Source organism: Procambarus clarkii, chromosome 74 (genome assembly GCF_040958095.1).
Source record: "Procambarus clarkii isolate CNS0578487 chromosome 74, FALCON_Pclarkii_2.0, whole genome shotgun sequence".
In the NCBI taxonomy this organism is placed as follows: Eukaryota; Metazoa; Arthropoda; class Malacostraca; order Decapoda; family Cambaridae; genus Procambarus; species Procambarus clarkii.
In genome coordinates this window covers 18,669,528-18,687,421 of record NC_091223.1, presented here as the reverse complement: position 1 = coordinate 18,687,421, position 17,894 = coordinate 18,669,528, and the positions used below count along the sequence as shown (strand labels likewise).

General features: G+C 41.4%; 1 protein-coding gene across 2 annotated transcripts in view; it reads left to right on the top strand.

Moving 5' to 3' along the window:
• Positions 1-16,206: 16,206 nt before the first annotated feature.
• LOC123767378 (uncharacterized) overlaps positions 16,207-17,894 on the top strand; it is a 49,806-nt gene continuing 48,118 nt past the window's right edge. Inside the window, exon 1 of one of the 2 annotated variants that reach the window (XM_045757039.2) lies at positions 16,207-16,353. The gene's annotated coding sequence lies outside the window, so the exon portion shown is untranslated. The remainder of the gene's footprint in view (positions 16,354-17,894) is intronic. The other variant, XM_045757037.2, reaches the window with a different exon arrangement.

Sequence of the window (17,894 nt, the reverse complement as noted above, 5' to 3'; positions counted from 1 at the left end):
GTTTGGGGTCATCGATCATGGGAGTTCTTATGGCTACCGGGGATCACCAGACAGAACCTGGTCCCCTTAGAGGGAAGCAATGGTCTATGAGCACTACATTCAGAGTGTGTCATCTTTGTCATCGACCGGTGGAGGGCACCCAGAAAGACAGGCGAAACAATACAAAGCTTGGATGGTCTCAAAGCTCTCCAAATTTACTCGCTAAAAAGGCGACGAAAGAGAGATCAAATAATATACGCGTGGAAAATATTGGAGGGCCAAATCCCAAATCTACACAGTAAAATATAACAACATACTGGAGTGAACGACATGGAAGAAAATGCAGAATAGAACCAGTGAAGAGCAGAGGTGCCATAGGCACAGAGTGAACTGTATAAACATCAGAGGTCCACAGTTGCTCAACATCCAGCGAGCATAAGAAATATTGCCGGAACAACCGTGGACATCTGCAAGAGAAAACTAGATAGTTTCCTCCAAGGAGTGCTGGACCAACCGGGCTGTGGTGAGTATGTGGGGATGCAGGCCGCTGCAAGCAACAGCCTAGTGGACCAAACTCCCACAAGTCAAGCCTGGCCTCGGGCCGGGCTTGGGGAGTAGAAGAACTCCCAGAACCCCATCAAGCAGGTATCCAGCTGGTAAAAATTACAACCTACGTCCAAACAGTATAAAATACCCCCACCCCCAAAAGAAACCAACAAGCAATACCTTGTCCAACAAATGCATTCACTTGTCAGCTCCTCCCTCCCCCTCCCCCTGGCTTGGGCGAGCCGACAGCTCACCCCTGCAGTTTGAGAATGATGAAAACCCGTCGACCAGAAGGAGAGAGGGTGTCAGGGAGCCTCTGGGGCTCGCCCATAAAATGGCATTTCATTACATTTAATGCTGGTTTTCCGAGGGGAGCCCCATCGCCTCCCTGGAGCTAATTACCCACAGCTAAGTGTAAGAGGTTCCGTGTAACACCAGATTGTATCACCTGCTTGTAACCCCAGCTTCTATACCAACTTAAACCCCCCAGCTTAACACAGCCTGCAAAGCCCACTTTGACCCTTACTGAACTCACTGGCTCTGTTAAACTGACTTATTTAAATGGGGGAATACAACTGTTGTTATTACTCTGTTAACAAAAACTTTAATTAAGCCTAAGCATTGCTACCACCACCCTATAACCCGAATGTGACTCCTCACTAGCCTCCTAGGGAAGGACAGAGACCAGTAATTGTGAACTCGGAGGGTGTAGGACACACTTGGAAATTGATACTTGAAATAATTTATAGAAACTTTTTCTTTACTTACTAGATCAGGGGTCATCTTTTAATCACAATTAAAATGGAAAAAATAAAGGGAACTTCCAATACAGCATGTTCATAAGAATTTTAATGACTCAAAATTAATAAAAGTAAAAATTAGCTAAACACCAAAATTAATTAGTAATGACTTTATTCAATTAAATGACATGAAATATATCTTGGCTCTTAATACATCCTACGAGGCAATTGGTGTGGACAACTGAAATGCACAATCAAGATAGCACATTACCTTCTCCCTGCAATTGCCCATAACAGATGTTCCCAGGTCCCCCTAGACCTGTCCAAGTTCACAACTCTAGTTACACTAACTAAAAATCCTTTGGTATCTTAAGGTGGGCCTCCTGGATCCACCCATAAATCCTCTACGGCCCTCTATGCCATGCCCCTAAGACCAGGCCTAAACCAATCATTTCAAACTTTGCCTGAGGTCTGGCACTCTGACCTATAAGGTGTTGGGCACTTCCCCTTTTCCGGAGGGCTACAACCAATTAGCAGCCTCTCCTTATCTCTACCCAATCACCGTCCAGGCCACAAACCTGGCTTACCTGAAAAGTATGGTTTTACTCCCATAGACTGTGCCCCCGTTAACAGGTTAATAAGGCCTGATTGTTCTACATGACACAACAGACCCTTGTAATACGGCCTTCCCCAGGCAACAACAGAGGACTAGCATGTTTATAGTAAGGCTGAATTATTGCCCTCTACTTGACACGGCCATTGTTATGGTGAGGAAAGAGGGGAGATGGGAAGCATGGAGTGGAGGGAGACAGGAGGGGTGAGTGGGCTGCCCTCAACAGGAGCAGCCTCTTGACTTGATACATGAACATGGCCTCTCCGCACTCCCCCAGGTTGCTCCCTTCCAGGGGTCTGGGTAGGGAGGGAAGACCAGCGACTCCTATCCTAAGCCTGTATGTTGAAACTGGCGTCCTGTCTCTACAGGATCACTCGTCTTCGCTACCTTGCACGGTCCTTACAACACCCTCACTCTCACTTATGTTGTACCTTGACCTTTTCCCCTCCTGTGGTTCCTGTTCCCTTTCACCATCTACCTCTTTCTTTGCGGCTGTCTCGCATACAAAATGCTCTTTCGATTCATGTTGCTTATATTTCCCCTCGTGTTGTTCCGTCTTTGCCCCCCCCCACCCCTATGTAGAATCCCCCTTCCTAAATTTTGTAAAATCTTGACCCACGTGACTAAAGCTTTTACCCCTCCGACAGTTCTGAAACGTCTTTTTATTGAACACTTTTCTTCACACACTCGCTCCATTTCCATCTTCATCGATGGGTCTGAGTCTGCAGACGGTGTAGGCTACTCTGTTGTTTTTCCTGGTCACACATATGTGTCGCCTGCTTCCGGAAACAACAACGGCACTCTCCTGCACCGTGGGAGATTACACCCTTATCAGTTTTAATCCCTCCCTTTCCACCCGAGAAGCAAATTAGAGATCAGCCCAAGCTTCGTCTTGAGGCAAAGCTCAACGCCTTAAGCCATATTGATGCTCTGTCCACAGAGCATTCTCTCTCTCAAATCATATACACTGATGGTTCCCTACATCGCACAACGGGTGCAGCTGGAAGTGCAGTTGATCTGACAATGGGCGATGGCTTGTACTTTGAGTGGGGAGTCCGTATAAACAACTGGGTCTCTACCCTTCAGACCGAACTATATGCCTTGATCCTTGCACTGAAATATGTACAAGTCTCCAAACTTGGTACATTAATTGTAAGTGACTCCTTATCATCCTTAATTGCTCTCAACTCTTTAAGACATAACTGTAACATCCTCGTGTCCGAAGCTAGACACAAATACAACAGAATTATTAAGGATGGTAACAGTCCATTTCATGTGGTCTCCATCACATGTTGGCCTCCGAATGCATGATAGAGCTGATAAGTTAGCCAAAGAATCTGCCTTTAAAGGAGATGTTGAGTGTAACCTTGGATTGTCAATGAGTAATCTGAGAGCAGCAGTACACCGAGAACTTCAACAAAATCTTGTAGATCTGAGGCAAAGTGAAATCGACACCAGTAATTCCATCTATCATCATACTATCATGCAAGAGGAGCCACACATCTATGGTTCATCCAATAAAATCAGCAGACTTCTAGATGTTACTACTGCTCGGCTTAGACTCTGTTACAAGTATCTCTGTGAATTCTCATTATCTGCCGATGTAGACCTGACCAAATGTAAACTGTTTCAACAAAATTATTCGCACACCCTCCGTCACTATGTGATGGAGTGAGAAAAGATACGTGAATTCAGAGACAATTCTATAACCAATGTACCAACGATGTGTCAATATTTCATTCAAAATGATCTGCTACCAGAAATTTTAGCCAAATATCCCCAGTTTGCTAACTGTACGTAGTAATTAAGTGATTGTAACTTATCCACCGCTGCCCACTGGATGGGGGCGGTGTGCAGGACAAACATATCAATTGTGACACTAGCTCTCCACATACGTCAGTTGCTTAATTTAGAAACTGTACTTGTGGTCGATCTCGAACCCATTATTGATGTGACGACTTATACTGAATTTTGTAACTAGCTCATCAAGATTGTAACTTGCTTAGCTAAATGAATTGTGGGGTTGAGTCCCTGAGCCCATTATGTGCCTCTGTAACCCTTTCCATTACCGCCCACAGGATGGGTATGGGGTGCATAATAAATGAACTAAACTAAACTGCTTCTGGAGACTAGCATCTTCATAGCAGAACTTTATGCTGTTCTCTATGCTCTTCGTCAACTGTTTTCTTACTGTCAATCTTCCTTTGTTGGTGTAGTTGACCTTTTCAGTGTTTTCGTAGCTCTGAAGTCCTTTAATCCAGTCCATCCTGTTGTAGTTGAAATTCAACATTGGCTGTTTCTTATCTCCAGTAGATTTAAGACAGTGGAGTTTTGCTGGGTTCCCAGCCATATTAGTGTGTTCTTAAAGGAGCGTGTGGACGCTTCCGCTAAGGAAGCTATCCGCACCTATCCCATCTCCCGTAAAGGAATTCTTTATTTCGACTTTTACCCAGATATTCATTCCCGTTGGCTGGGTCGTTGGTCTTCTGTTACTGGTGACAAACTGAGTGCTTTTAAGAGTCCCCTGTGTCCTTCCTCCTACCACCGTAACTGGCAGTGGGAAACGGCTCTGGCGAGGTTACGTATTGGCTATATACGTTTAACTCACGAGCATTTAATGGAGCGCCTCCCTGCTCTTTCTTGTCCAAACTGCAGTCTCTCTTACGGTCATGCATATCCTTGTTGAATGTCCTGCCTTCCAGGATGTACGTGTGTCTTGGTTCCCGACCGTCCCTTGTGGCCACTTGTCCCTTGATGGAATTCTTGGTGAATCGGAAACCTTTGATATCATTCGCTTTATGCGCTTTTGTTCTCGTATTGATATCCTTAGTGATATTTAACGCCCTATCCTCATCCCTGAAATTGCCCTCATTTGTTTCTTACTACCTCAGATCCAGTAACTCTTGCATTCTATATATATCAAACAATCCCTACCCCATCAACTTCTTCCAGAAAACCAAACTGAGGGGCAACAATATCATGGCATGAGGATCTATGTGGGCAAACCTATCCTCAATGTATTTAATCTATATGCTCCAGCAGGAAAGTTAAATTATATTGATCTTCTAGCTTGCACTCAAGCAGAGCCCACTGGAATGGGAATGAACTGCTGTTGCTACTAAATAGTCACAAAGATATGCAGATTGTGGGCGACCTTGAACCCACGCATATTTGTGATGGCATTCTAGACCTCTGTGTTGGTTTCAACGTCTCACTGATGTACATCATCTATTGTAACAGGTTTGTTGTCAGATCATCACCCTAGATTGACTATTCTATGTATCGGAAATACCATCCTGCCCGGTGTGATTTTTAAACATAAAAGGCTCAGTGTTTCTCCTGCTCGATGAGAAGACTTTGTTGCTCATGTGTCAGGATGGTACAGCACTTTTGATTCCTCCACAGTCCAGACATTTAACGTCGATCAAGTACAAAACATTCCGATGTTCGCTGACCCTTTAGGTCGGCCCTCCGCACCATCCAATAGTCGGATCGATATGAAAAGTAATAAACACCATGCCTATTATAATGACCCCAAACTGCGTACTTTGAAACACACAGCCAGACGAGTTGGACTTGTATATAAGGAAACACATACGCCAGCAATGCTCACGCTCCTTCAGAAAGCCCTAGCCAAGGCGAGAGAGCGCATGACAGAGCTCAGGCAAGATAACAGAAACTTTTGTTAAAAGTCTCAACTCTCTCACCCCCTCAGCCAGGCATGGAAGGATATTAAAAGAATTAAGGCGATAAAATCGGCCAAGTGTCGCACATTCACCCCTCTACACAGAGTAAACGAGTTAGTCGATGCTTGGGCAACCACCTCTAGCTTCAATAATCTTCCCCCAGACACACATTTTAGATTAAATGCTGGTTACGGAGATCGAGAAAGGCTCATTGGCTTCATGCTTCACAAGGAAGATAAATGTAACGTGCCATTTGCCAAGTCTGAGTTGTTTTCGGCCTTAAACAAAGCCACATCCTCTGCTGAGGATGGTATCACTTATGACATATTGCGTTTGCTTCCTCTAGTACCAGGAATTCCCCTTCTTGAGATGTATTGATAGACTGGAAAAGTCTATTGTTACTTTGAGGAACCCAGGGACTAAAAGTCCCTGGGTTCCTCAGTGGAAACAGAGGTCAAAATTGAGCTAAATAAACTACCTTATAGTATTGGACGCATCGCAAGCTGCATTTGTTTGTATCTTCCCTGCCAGACGTAAGACTATTCTTGTTTCTCAAAGAGCATTTAAAGACTGAGCTTGGGGTTGATTATTAAATAATAAAATAAGCACCAACTATGTTTACTAATACTTTCTAATCATTTGTAAAGTAAACCTGAGTAAACTTGAGATAGGAATGCTGTACGATTAGTTGAGTAGTCTGCTGGCAGCGAGTGAACTGAGGGAGGAGAGTGGAGGCGATCTCTCTCTCTGGCTGGCGTTCGAGATGTCGAGATCTCCTCTGAGCTGCTCTGCAACCCTCTACCTTTTCTCCTCCTCCTTCTTTCCCTTACCTTGAATACCTGTAATACTAAGTTAAGTACGGTGTTGTTAAGTGTGCCTACTCTGGTAGGAAAGATTTGTGTAGACCTGGGGTAGTATTTGCCAGTGTTTTGGGTATTCCTAAGAGTTGTGTTGTGTTATGTACCACGTGGTCTCACTACCCTAAGCTGACTCAAGCTTCAAGTTCTTCACTAGTAGTACTTTACCCTAGCTTGTTCTCAGTGTAAACCTTGTATCCTGCTTATGTGGACCAAGGCTTTTAACGTAAGATAGTGTGGTAAAGTAATTATTATTATTGTTATTGGTGTGAATGTATATGGGGGGTTGTTAAGGAGTTAATAAATAAGTAAGTTAGCAAAGGAGTATCCATTCTTCCTGTGTAGGAGATCTATGATCAACCTCTAGACTGACATTGTGTAGCCAATTAATATTCACTGTGGATATTCCACTTGGGGGCCGGGCCTTTTGGATCTCCCATATTTGATAACTCTTAATGCTAACTACTGGCCCTACATCCATGTTATACTAGACTCCCCATAGAACACACATTGATATGTAACATCTATCAAAAGTCTCTATCTGCTACGTTACTGGGAAACTTCCTATCTCTTGGACTAACAATATAATCATTCCAATTCCCAAGCCAAGATAATGCATTCCGCCCAATTTCCCTTATTACCTGCATTTGCAAAACATTCGAGAAAATGGTCCTAAACCGTCTCCTCCATAAAGTAAGAACAATGCTATTCCCCCAGATATATGGCTTCATGCATGGAAGGATTGTGCATCATTGCATCACCACCTTTCTTACCCTGCACATTGAAAAGTCATATACCACTTTCATAGATCTCAAGTCTGCCTTTGATACTGCAAATCGACATGTTATCTTGAGTGAGCTTGCAAGAATGAATTTTGGTGGTCGGCTTCTTTGTTGGAAGAAAAGACTTTAGGGTTACTTATCCAACAAGAAGTCATCTGTATTTTTCCAGGGGCATAGGAGTGTAACAAGAGACTTCGAACTAGGTACCCCGCAGGGAGGTGTCCTCAGTCCTACCTTATTTAATATCTTAATAAATACGCTGTTAAACTCTGATTGATGATTTGCTTGTTGCCGCAAGGGGTGGCTAGTTTATTGTGCATCCCATACTCATCCTGTGAGCGGTAGCGCAAAAAGCATTACAGAGGCCTCATCTTAGATTATTACATAAACAATTTCATCTATCCTTCACACCTTATAGTTACAATGTCAGCTAGTTACAGAGAAAGTGCTATTTCAAGAGCTATATATTTACAGTAAGTCATTATACATTTATTTATTTATTTATTTATTTATTTATTTATATACAAGAAGGTACATTGGGTTAGAGAGAATACATAGCATAGTATTTACAATCTTGTAAAGCCACTAGTACGCGCAGCGTTTCAATCAATTTCTTTCTTTATTATGCACCCCATACCCATCCCGTGGGCGGTGGTGTAAAGGGTTACAGAGGCACATAATCGGTTCAGGAACTGAACCCTCTAGTTCGTTTAGCTAAGCAAATAACAAAGTTTGACGCTAGTTACAAAATTATCAATGTTGTATACACATGTACACACCCTCATACATACATGTACATATATATATATATACGTATACACATATACATACACATACATATCTAATCACCCACACAAATACACACATCAATAATCTTTGTGTCACAAGTGACACAAAGAGGTGTCACAAGTGACATTACAAGAGGCTCACAACAGTCACTATACAAGGCACTTAACATCTATAGTGAGTCACACAGTTACTAGTCTTGCTCCACACCCACCCAACTGGGCGGCAGCTTTACAGTCATGTGCATGCATTACCTACAGTAAGCAAATTTTGGATACTTTGCTAAAATTTCGGGCAGCACATCATTATGAATGAAGTACTTACACATTTCTTGGACACTATTGATGGTGTTATCTCCAAATTCCGCAATTTTTTCACATTCCATTATTTAAAATGACGCAAAGTATGCGAATAATTCTGCTGACAGAGTTTACATTTAGTCAAATCTACATCAGCAGATGTTACAAACTCCCAGAGGTACTTGTAGCCGAGCCTAAGCCTAGCAGTGGTAACATCTAGAAGTCTGCTAACATTATTGGATGACCCATAGACGTGCGGTTCTTCATGCATAATAGAATGATGATGATGGAGTAACTGGTGTGAATTTCACTTTGCCTCAAGTCTCCGAAATTTAGTTGATGTTCCTGGGATATTGCTGCCCTCAGGCTGCTCAAAGGCAGTCCAAGTTGGTAATCAATTCCCTCTTTACGTGCAAAAGTCTTGGCTAGCTCATCAGTTCTGTCATGCATTCGGAGACCAATATGGGAAGGAATCCACAGGAGACAAACTCTAACTCCATCATTGATTATTTCACTATATCTGTGTCTAGCTTCAGAAATAAGCACGTCACAGTTATGCCTTGGGGAGCTGAGGGCAGTCAAGGATGACAAGGAGTCACTTACAATTAGCGTATCAACTTTGGATTCATATACGCGCTCTAGTGCAAGGATTATGGCAACCAATTCTGTTTGAAGAGTGGAGGCCCAGTTATTAATACGCGCTCCACACTCATGGGAGATGGAACCATCTCTCCCTGTCACAACAACTGCACTTCCAGCTGCACCATGAGACTGATGCAAGGGACCATCAGTGTAAATAATCTGGGAAAGGGAGCGCTCTCTGACTAAAGCATCAATTTGGCTTAAGGCATTGTACTTTGCTTCTTGTCGAAGCAAGAACTGTTCTTTAATCAGCTTCTTGGGTGGGAAAGGGGGGACAGTAATTTGGAAAGGAGTGATCTCCCATGGGGCAGGAAAGTGTTGTTGTTGTCTATCTTGGTAGGGGTGATGAACGTTATACATTCTGAGCACATTTGCAGTTACAGTAATCCATTTGGAGGGATGCTGATCTTTTTTTTTTTTTGAGATATATATAAGAGTTGTGACATTCTTGTAGAGCCACTAGTACGCGTAGCGTTTCGGGCAGGTCCCTGGAATACGATCCCCGCCGCGAAGAATCGTTGTTACAACCAAGTACACATTTTACTGTTGCGTTAAACAGAGGCTACAGTTAAGGATTTGCGCCCAGTAAATCCTCCCCGGCCAGGATACGAACCCATGACAAAGCGCTCGCGGAACGCCAGGCGAGTGTCTTACCACTACACCACGGACATCAAGGAAGAAGGCTTGGAGGGCTTCAGTGCAAGGGTTAGGGTGGGTTAGCCTAAGCATCTTGATACCAATTAAAGCATTAATTTCAGTGATACGATCACTTACACATGAAATATTCAGTTCCTTCCTCATGTTTAGTAATTTAGTTGTACGGGGCATCCGAGGATAATCCTCATGGCTTCGTTTTGCATCTTTTCCAGCCCTCCAAGCATTCTCTCAGGCACTAGAGCAAGCATGGATGCAGCATAATCAATCAGAGACCTAATATATGAGAGATACATCATTTTGACAATTCTCACATTTGCACCATAGCTTAGATGGTAGCCTGCCACAGCCTTGAGAGCACGGAGCCTCTCTCTACATTGGCGACCCAGTCTGGCTACAACATTGCGGTACAGTGGAACTTCAAGACCAAGGTATTTGTATCTGGTTACATAGTCGAGCAGAGAGCCATCATGCAACTGCATGTTGCGAACGGCCCCACCCCGTCTGGGTGGGCGTCGGTTCAGGATCTTTGTTTTCTCTACTGAGATGACTAAGCCTAGTTCCTGACATGCGTGCAATACAGAGTTCAGAACATTTTGGGTGTTGGTATACCCATTGGTGTGGATCAGTATATCATTCGCATAGCTAATGATGTGTTCGCTTGGGCTCCTAGTTACTGAGTTTAAAAATGCATTGATTAACACATTGAACAGAGTAGGACTGAGGACACCTCCCTGTGGAGTGCCAAGTTCAAAATCTCTCGTTACACTCCTATGCCCTTGGAACAGTACAGATGACTTCCTGTTGGACAGATAGCCTCTTATCCACCGTAAAAGCCATCCTCCAACATTCATTTTAGCAAGTTCGCTCAGAATGACGTGTGGGTTAGCAATGTCAAAGGCTGACTTAAGATCTAGGAAAGTGGTATATGACCTATCAGTATGCAGGATGAGGAATGTGGTAATACAGTGATATACACTCTTTCCATGCATAAAGCCATATAACTGGGGAGACAACATATTACTAATTCTGTAAAGGAGGCGGTTGAGAACCATCCTCTCAAGACACTTACAGAGACAACTAGTGAGGGAGATTGGGCGAAAAGCACTCTGTTGGTTTGGTTTAGGAATGGAAATAATAAGACTGTTGGTCCATGACTTTGGAAGCTCCCCAGTTACATTGCTCATATTATACAATTCAAGCAAGGGATTCCCTGAAACTAGCAGAAGCATACGCAGTATTCCGTATGTAACTCCATCCTCCCCGGGTGATGTAGCTTTGCCTTTATGTTGACCAGAGTCTAGTTCGTATCCAGTAAAAAGCATGTCACAGTCATCCTCTTGAAGAAGCATGATGTCAAGGAGCCTTGCTCTATCAGCATATTTATTGTTTAATTCGTTCTGTGTGGGTAGAGGAAGACTGTCAAAGCTGGAAGTCGTGGCCCCAAGCATCAACAAGCTCATTTGCTCTGTGCAGAGGATTAGGGTGCGCAATCTCTGCAGCATTTTTCCCTTTGATCTTGTTGATATCCTTCCATGCTCGACTTAGCAGCGTTTCGGGCAGGTTCTTCATCTAACAGATAATTTTAAGTAGGTAAATTCTAGCAGAATTAATAAAATAATAACAGATACATTGCAAGAAAAAAAATGAGATGAGAGAGAATAGTAAGTATATTAAAGCACATTGGTATATTAAAGCTATGGTTGATTACATTGACAACTTGATTGGTAATTTAAACAAGATTAACAGATACCATACAGCAGATTGATAGCACATATAAAAAGACAGCAATGATCACAATGGTAAAGATATTCAGATTGGGTACATAAAGATTGGGAGACTGGGTAGCAAAAGATACAATACAATACAATACAATACAATACAATACAATACAATTTTACAATACAATACAATTTTATTTAGGTAAGGTACATACATACAATAAATATTTACAAGGATTGTTTGACTTATAGGTAGAGCTAGTACATACAATGCCTAAAGCCACTATTACGCAAAGCGTTTCGGGCATGATAAACTTAAATGACAAGCTTAATACTAATTGAGCATAATGAGTAGAATGAAAACAAGAAATGAAAACATAGATGAAAAAGCAGCACAAATACAATTATGTCGACAAACAGCGCTCATTAAAGAAAAAAACAGACATTGGTTGACAATAGAAGGGTAAGGTAGGTTACAGGGAATTTATTAGGTATAGCTTCGCTTTTAACTTAAACTGGTTGAGAGAGGTATAGTCTTTAACATGGTTGGGAAGGTCATTCCACATTCTGGGCCCCTTGATTTGTAGAGCATTTCTAGTTTGATTAAGTCGTACTCTAGGAATATCAAAACTGTATTTATTTCTGGTGTGATGCTCATGGGTTCTGATACAACCTTCTATGAAGCTTTTGAGATCAGGATTGGCATTATAGTTTAGCGTTTTATATATGTATAGTACACATGAGAGAATGTGCAGTGACTTAATGTCTAACATATTCAGAGATTTAAGTAGGGGTACCAAGTGATGTCTGGGGCCAGAATTGGATATTGTCCTAATAGCAGCTTTGTGTTGAGTAATTAGAGGACGTAAGTGATTTTGGGTAGTAGAGCCCCAAGCACAAATACCATAGTTGAGATATGGATAGATAAGGGAGTAATAGAGAGTCACCAGGGCAGGGCGGGGTACATAATATCTGATCTTAGAAAGAATGCCAACAGTTTTTTGAAACTTTTTTTGATATATTTAGAATGTGTCCCTGGAAATTCAGCTTGTGGTCAATGAGAATGCCAAGGAATTTGCCATCCAATTTGTTACAAATTTGGGTATTGTTTATTTTGAGATTTATTTGATTAGAGGATTTATTGCCAAACAGAATATAGAAAGTTTTGTCAGTGTTAAGGGTGAGTTTGTTGGCAGTTAGCCAAAGATGGACTTTATTTAGCTCAGTATTTACTGTGGCATTTAGAGCAAGGGGGTCAGGACTGGAGTAAATGAAGGTTGTTTCGTCAGCAAATAGATTTGGTTTGAGGTGTTGGGAGGCATTTGGAAGGTCATTAATGTAGATGAGAAAGAGGAGAGGGCCAAGTATGCTGCCCTGAGGAACACCAATGTTGATGGGTAGGGTGGGAGAAATTGAATTATTCACAGAAACATACTGGAGCCTGTCAGTAAGGTAGGATTTGAGGTATTGCAGGGAGTGTCCTCTGACTCCATAATGATGTAATTTAAGAAGAAGGTTTTGGTGGTTGACAGTGTCAAAAGCTTTACGCAGGTCCACAAATAACCCAACAGGGAACTCATTTTTATCAAGAGCTGTATGAATCGAGTTAAGCATACTAATAAGTGCATCGTTAGTGCTTTTTTTGGGTCTGAAGCCATATTGGCAAGGGCTAAGTATATTGTGTTTGGCTAGATAAGAGTAAAGCTGCTTATAGATTAGTTTTTCAAAAATTGTTGACAAGTTTGGCAGGATTGATATAGGTCTGTAGTTCTTAACATCTGTGAGATCACCACATTTGTGGACAGGCGTTACTCTCGCTTTTTTTAGAATATCTGGAAAGGTTTGGAGTTCAAGTGACTTGTTGAAGAGCAATGCAATAGCAGGGGCTAAAGATCTGGAGGCTTTTTTGTAAATTAAAGTTGGTATCTCCTCAAGGGCACTAGACTTGGTTTTAAGGGAAAGGATTATCTGATTGACGTCAGTGGAATTAATAGGCTTTAGGTACAGAGACTGTGGATAGTTACCTGTAAGATAGTCCTTAACGTCAGTACTGGAAGATGGAATATCATTTTTCAAGGGATGACCCAATGGAAGAGAAGAACCTATTGAAATCCAATAGCAGAATCAGAGGCTGAAAGCTGACCATCGTTATTGGACAGGAGTGTTGGTTTGTTATTTAAAGTCTTCTTTGATCCCTAGAAATATGTTCAAACCGCATACCCCTAAGAAAAAAGAGGAAGAGATGCAGATTGGAACGGGAACGTCGTTCTCTATATAGGCGAAGAAAACGAATCGCGGAACAACTTGAGAGTCGCACCCTATCTCAAGAACGGCGAAGAAGGTTACTAGGTAGAGAAATAGAAACAATTGAACGGAAGCTACAAGAATCATACAAAACCCAGGAGAGACAAAGAGAGCAAAAGGCCATCAGTGAAATAGAGAGAACTCCGAAATATTTTTCTCCTATGCAAAATCAAGATCAAAAACCACATCTAGTATCGGGCCCCTGCGAAAGGGAGATGGAACTTTCACCGATGACAACAAAGAAATGAGTGAGCTACTGAGGAAGCAGTACGACTCTGTTTTCAGCGAGCCATTAAACACACTAAAGATTGATAACCCAAATGAATTTTTCATGGATATGATACCAACATCAAATCATATATCAGACGTCACCCTATCCCCACTGGATTTTGAAGAAGCCATAAACAGTATGCCTATGCACTCTGCACCAGGCCCGGATTCTTGGAACTCCATATTCATCAAGAACTGTAAAAAAACATTATCGCAGGCCCTCCACATTCTGTGGAGACACAGCCTAGATACTGGCGTTATTCCTGATATACTAAAAACAGCAGAGATAGCACCACTCCATAAAGGAGGAAATAAGGCAGAGGCAAAAAATTACAGACCGATAGCACTAACATCGCACATTATAAAAATTTTTGAGAGAGTGCTAAGAAGTAAGATCACAAAATACATGGAATCACAGCATCTCCATAACCCCGGACAACATGGTTTCAGAACAGGGCGCTCTTGCCTGTCGCAGTTGCTGGACCACTATGATATGGCATTAGATGCTATGGAAGACAAACAAGACGCTGATGTAATTTACACAGATTTCGCAAAAGCTTTTGATAAATGTGACCATGGCGTTATTGCACATAAAATGCGTTCAAAAGGAATTACCGGAAAAATAGGCAGATGGATCTACAATTTCCTCACCAACAGAACCCAATGTGTAATAGTCAACAAAATAAAATCCAGCCCATCAACCGTGAAGAGCTCTGTCCCCCAGGGTACTGTGCTTGCTCCAGTACTTTTTCTCATCCTCATATCAGACATAGACAAGAACACAACCTATAGCACTGTATCATTCTTTGCAGATGACACTAGGATCTTCATGAGAGTAGGCAACATAGAGGACACGGCAAACCTCCAGTCAGATGTAGATCAGGTCTTTCTATGGGCTACAGAAAATAATATGGTGTTTAACGAAGATAAGTTCCAGCTCATGCGCTATGGAAAAAATGAAAATATAAAAACAGAAACCACGTACAAAACTCAGGCAAATCATAACAATGAACGGAAAGGCAATGTAAAAGATCTGGGTGTACTCATGTCGGAAGACCTTACCTTTAAAGAACACAATAAAGTATCCGTCACAACTGCAAGAAAAATGACAGGTTGGATAACACATACTTTTCACACTAGAGATGCTATACCGATGATGACACTTTTCAAAACGCTTGTGCTCTCTAGAGTGGAGTACTGCTGCACAATGACAGCCCCTTTCAAAGCTGGAGAAATTGCTGACCTGCAGAGCGTGCAGAGATCCTTTACTGCTAGAATCCACTCAGTAATACACCTAAACTATTGGGACCGACTAAAGAGCCTAAATCTGTACTCCCTTGAGCGCAGGCGGGAGAGATACATAATAATTTACACGTGGAAAATATTAGAGGGGCTGGGTCCCAAACCTGCACACAGAAATAACATCACACGAGACCAGAAGACATGGCAGGATGTGCAGAATACCCTCGTTGAAAAGCGGAGGTGCAACAGGTACTCTGAGAGAGAACTCTATCAACATCAGAGGCCCGAGACAGTTCAACACGCTTCCGCTACACATAAGGGGCATAACTGGCAATCCCCTCACAGTGTTCAATAGAGAATTGGATAAGCACCTCCAAAGGATACCTGAACAACCAGGCTGTGACTCATACGTCAGGCTGCAAGCAGCCGCGTATGAGTTATGTACCCGACGCTGTCAACAATCGAGAACAAATTCACAATATCCTGTATCACCACGTGCAAAAACGAAGAGTGTGGGGCAATACTCCACCTCCCACCAAGCAGCGTACGTGAAGAGCGCCAACCTTGCGACCGCACACGACCGTCGTCCGGACACAACTGCGTGGTGTAGTGGTAAGACACTCGCCTGGCGTTCCGCGAGCGCTGTCATGGGTTCCTATCCTGGCCGGGGAGGATTTACTGGGCGCAATTCCTTAACTGTAACCTCTGTTTAACGCAACAGTAAAATGCGTACCTGGATGAAAAAACGATTCTTCGCGGCAGGGGATCGTATTCCAGGGACCATAGGATTAAGGACTTGCCCGAAACGCTACGCGTACTAGTGGCTGTACAAGAATGTAACAACTCTTGTATATATCTCAAAAAAAAAAAAAAAAAAAAAAAAAAAAAAAAAAAAAAAAAAAATATATATATATATATATATATATATATATATATATATATATATATATATATATATATATATATATATATATATATATATATATATATATATATATATATGTATATATATATATATATATATTTATATATATTTATATTATGATTTTTGTATATTGGTTTGAGGGTACAAGTTTAGTACAATTAGTTTACCGTGGTATCCCCGTGCAGCAGCAGCACAGGCGACTGGAGGAGAGTTAACACAGTCTTCCCGCTGATGGTGCTGAGGATGCTGGTGTTTACCGTTTTCTCTTCCCACATTGAAACCTAATTTTATCATGAACATTTTATACGTAAGTGTGAACTATTTCTACAGTAGAGTATAAATAATTACAACAGAACAGCTGTGGATGGCGTGTATGTAGTAAACTTCTCTTTGCTTCTTCATACGTATTATTAGACTGTAATTATTTGATAATATTAACAGGTTTAGCTACGCAGCAAAGTGCTGCTAACACTATGCTGTATGCATTAGTAGCACACTGCTACATGCATAGCAGTATGCTGCTAACCTAACATAGTTGATGATAGGAAACCTGGTTGGTTTATTGAGGTCCTCCTAGAGAGGTCCTCCTAGGCCAGCTGATGACCTTCCTCAGGATGCAACCCACAACAGTTGCATAACTCCCGAATATCAATTCACGGCTAGGTAAGCAGAGGCACCAAGTGAAAAGAAATGTCTCCAACCATCTTTGTGCCATGCAGATGAGGATTTGGAGCTCAGAATCATATGGAGAGGCCATTGCTCCCTGTGCCTCTCTTGAGGGGAGCACAGGGGCCAGGTTTGGCTCAGACCTTTGCCTGGTAGGCAAAGAACTCTTGTGACTGATGACCCTACGCTGATAAAGCACATTATCTGTTTGAATAGCTTCAGGGAGACTCCGGGGCTCACCCAAAAAAAATCACCTCAATCACCTCATCTTAAAAATAGGATTAAGGACCTGCGCGAAATGCTATGCATGCTAGTGGCTTTACAAGAATGTAAGAACTCGTGTATATATCAAATAAAATAATAATAACAAAACAAAAACTTGTTCCAACTGTTTACCACCCTGTTTGCAAAAGAAATTTTCTAGTATTTTTTTCAGCACGTTTGGTTACTGTACTGTATTTTCAGAATCATCAAACGAGATACTTGCATTACCCTAGAATTTCAAGCATTATGTAGTTTTTTTAATACAATGCATGGCTACATTTGTCTCGGGAATATGTTTTCTGTTGGACTTTTCAAATTTATTATATTTTTGTTATGTCAATAACACAGCTTAATATTAAAAACACAAGAATATTCGCAGTAAAAAATTGTATTGGGATGTTGATACTAGATGTGCACAATAAAATAAACATTACTTATATAATTGGTGATAATATTTATTAATTTATTTATTTATTTATATACAAGAAGGTACATTGGGTTTATGAGAGTACAGACCATTGAGGTTATACATTCTTGAAAAGGCACTAGCACGCATAGTGTTTCAGGCAGATCCTTAATCTAACATATAATTTTAAGAAGGTAATTTCTAGCAAAATTAACAAAAATGTTTTCAGTGTATTGTAAGAAGGTATAAAAATACAGTGTAAGAAAGTATGAAGATGCATTGTAAGAAAGTATAAAAAAATACATTGTATAAAATTTTTGACTGGATTAGTAGGTACATTAAAGTAAATTTAAACATTATCCACAGATACATTGTTGCATAATTTGATAATTATTGCAAGGTATAATGCAGTAAACTATGTGTTCAGTAAACCTGATATAAGATAACAGCAGTGATTACATTGGTAAAGCTGTATGGCTCAGGTACATGTATTGGGAGATTGGGTAGCACTA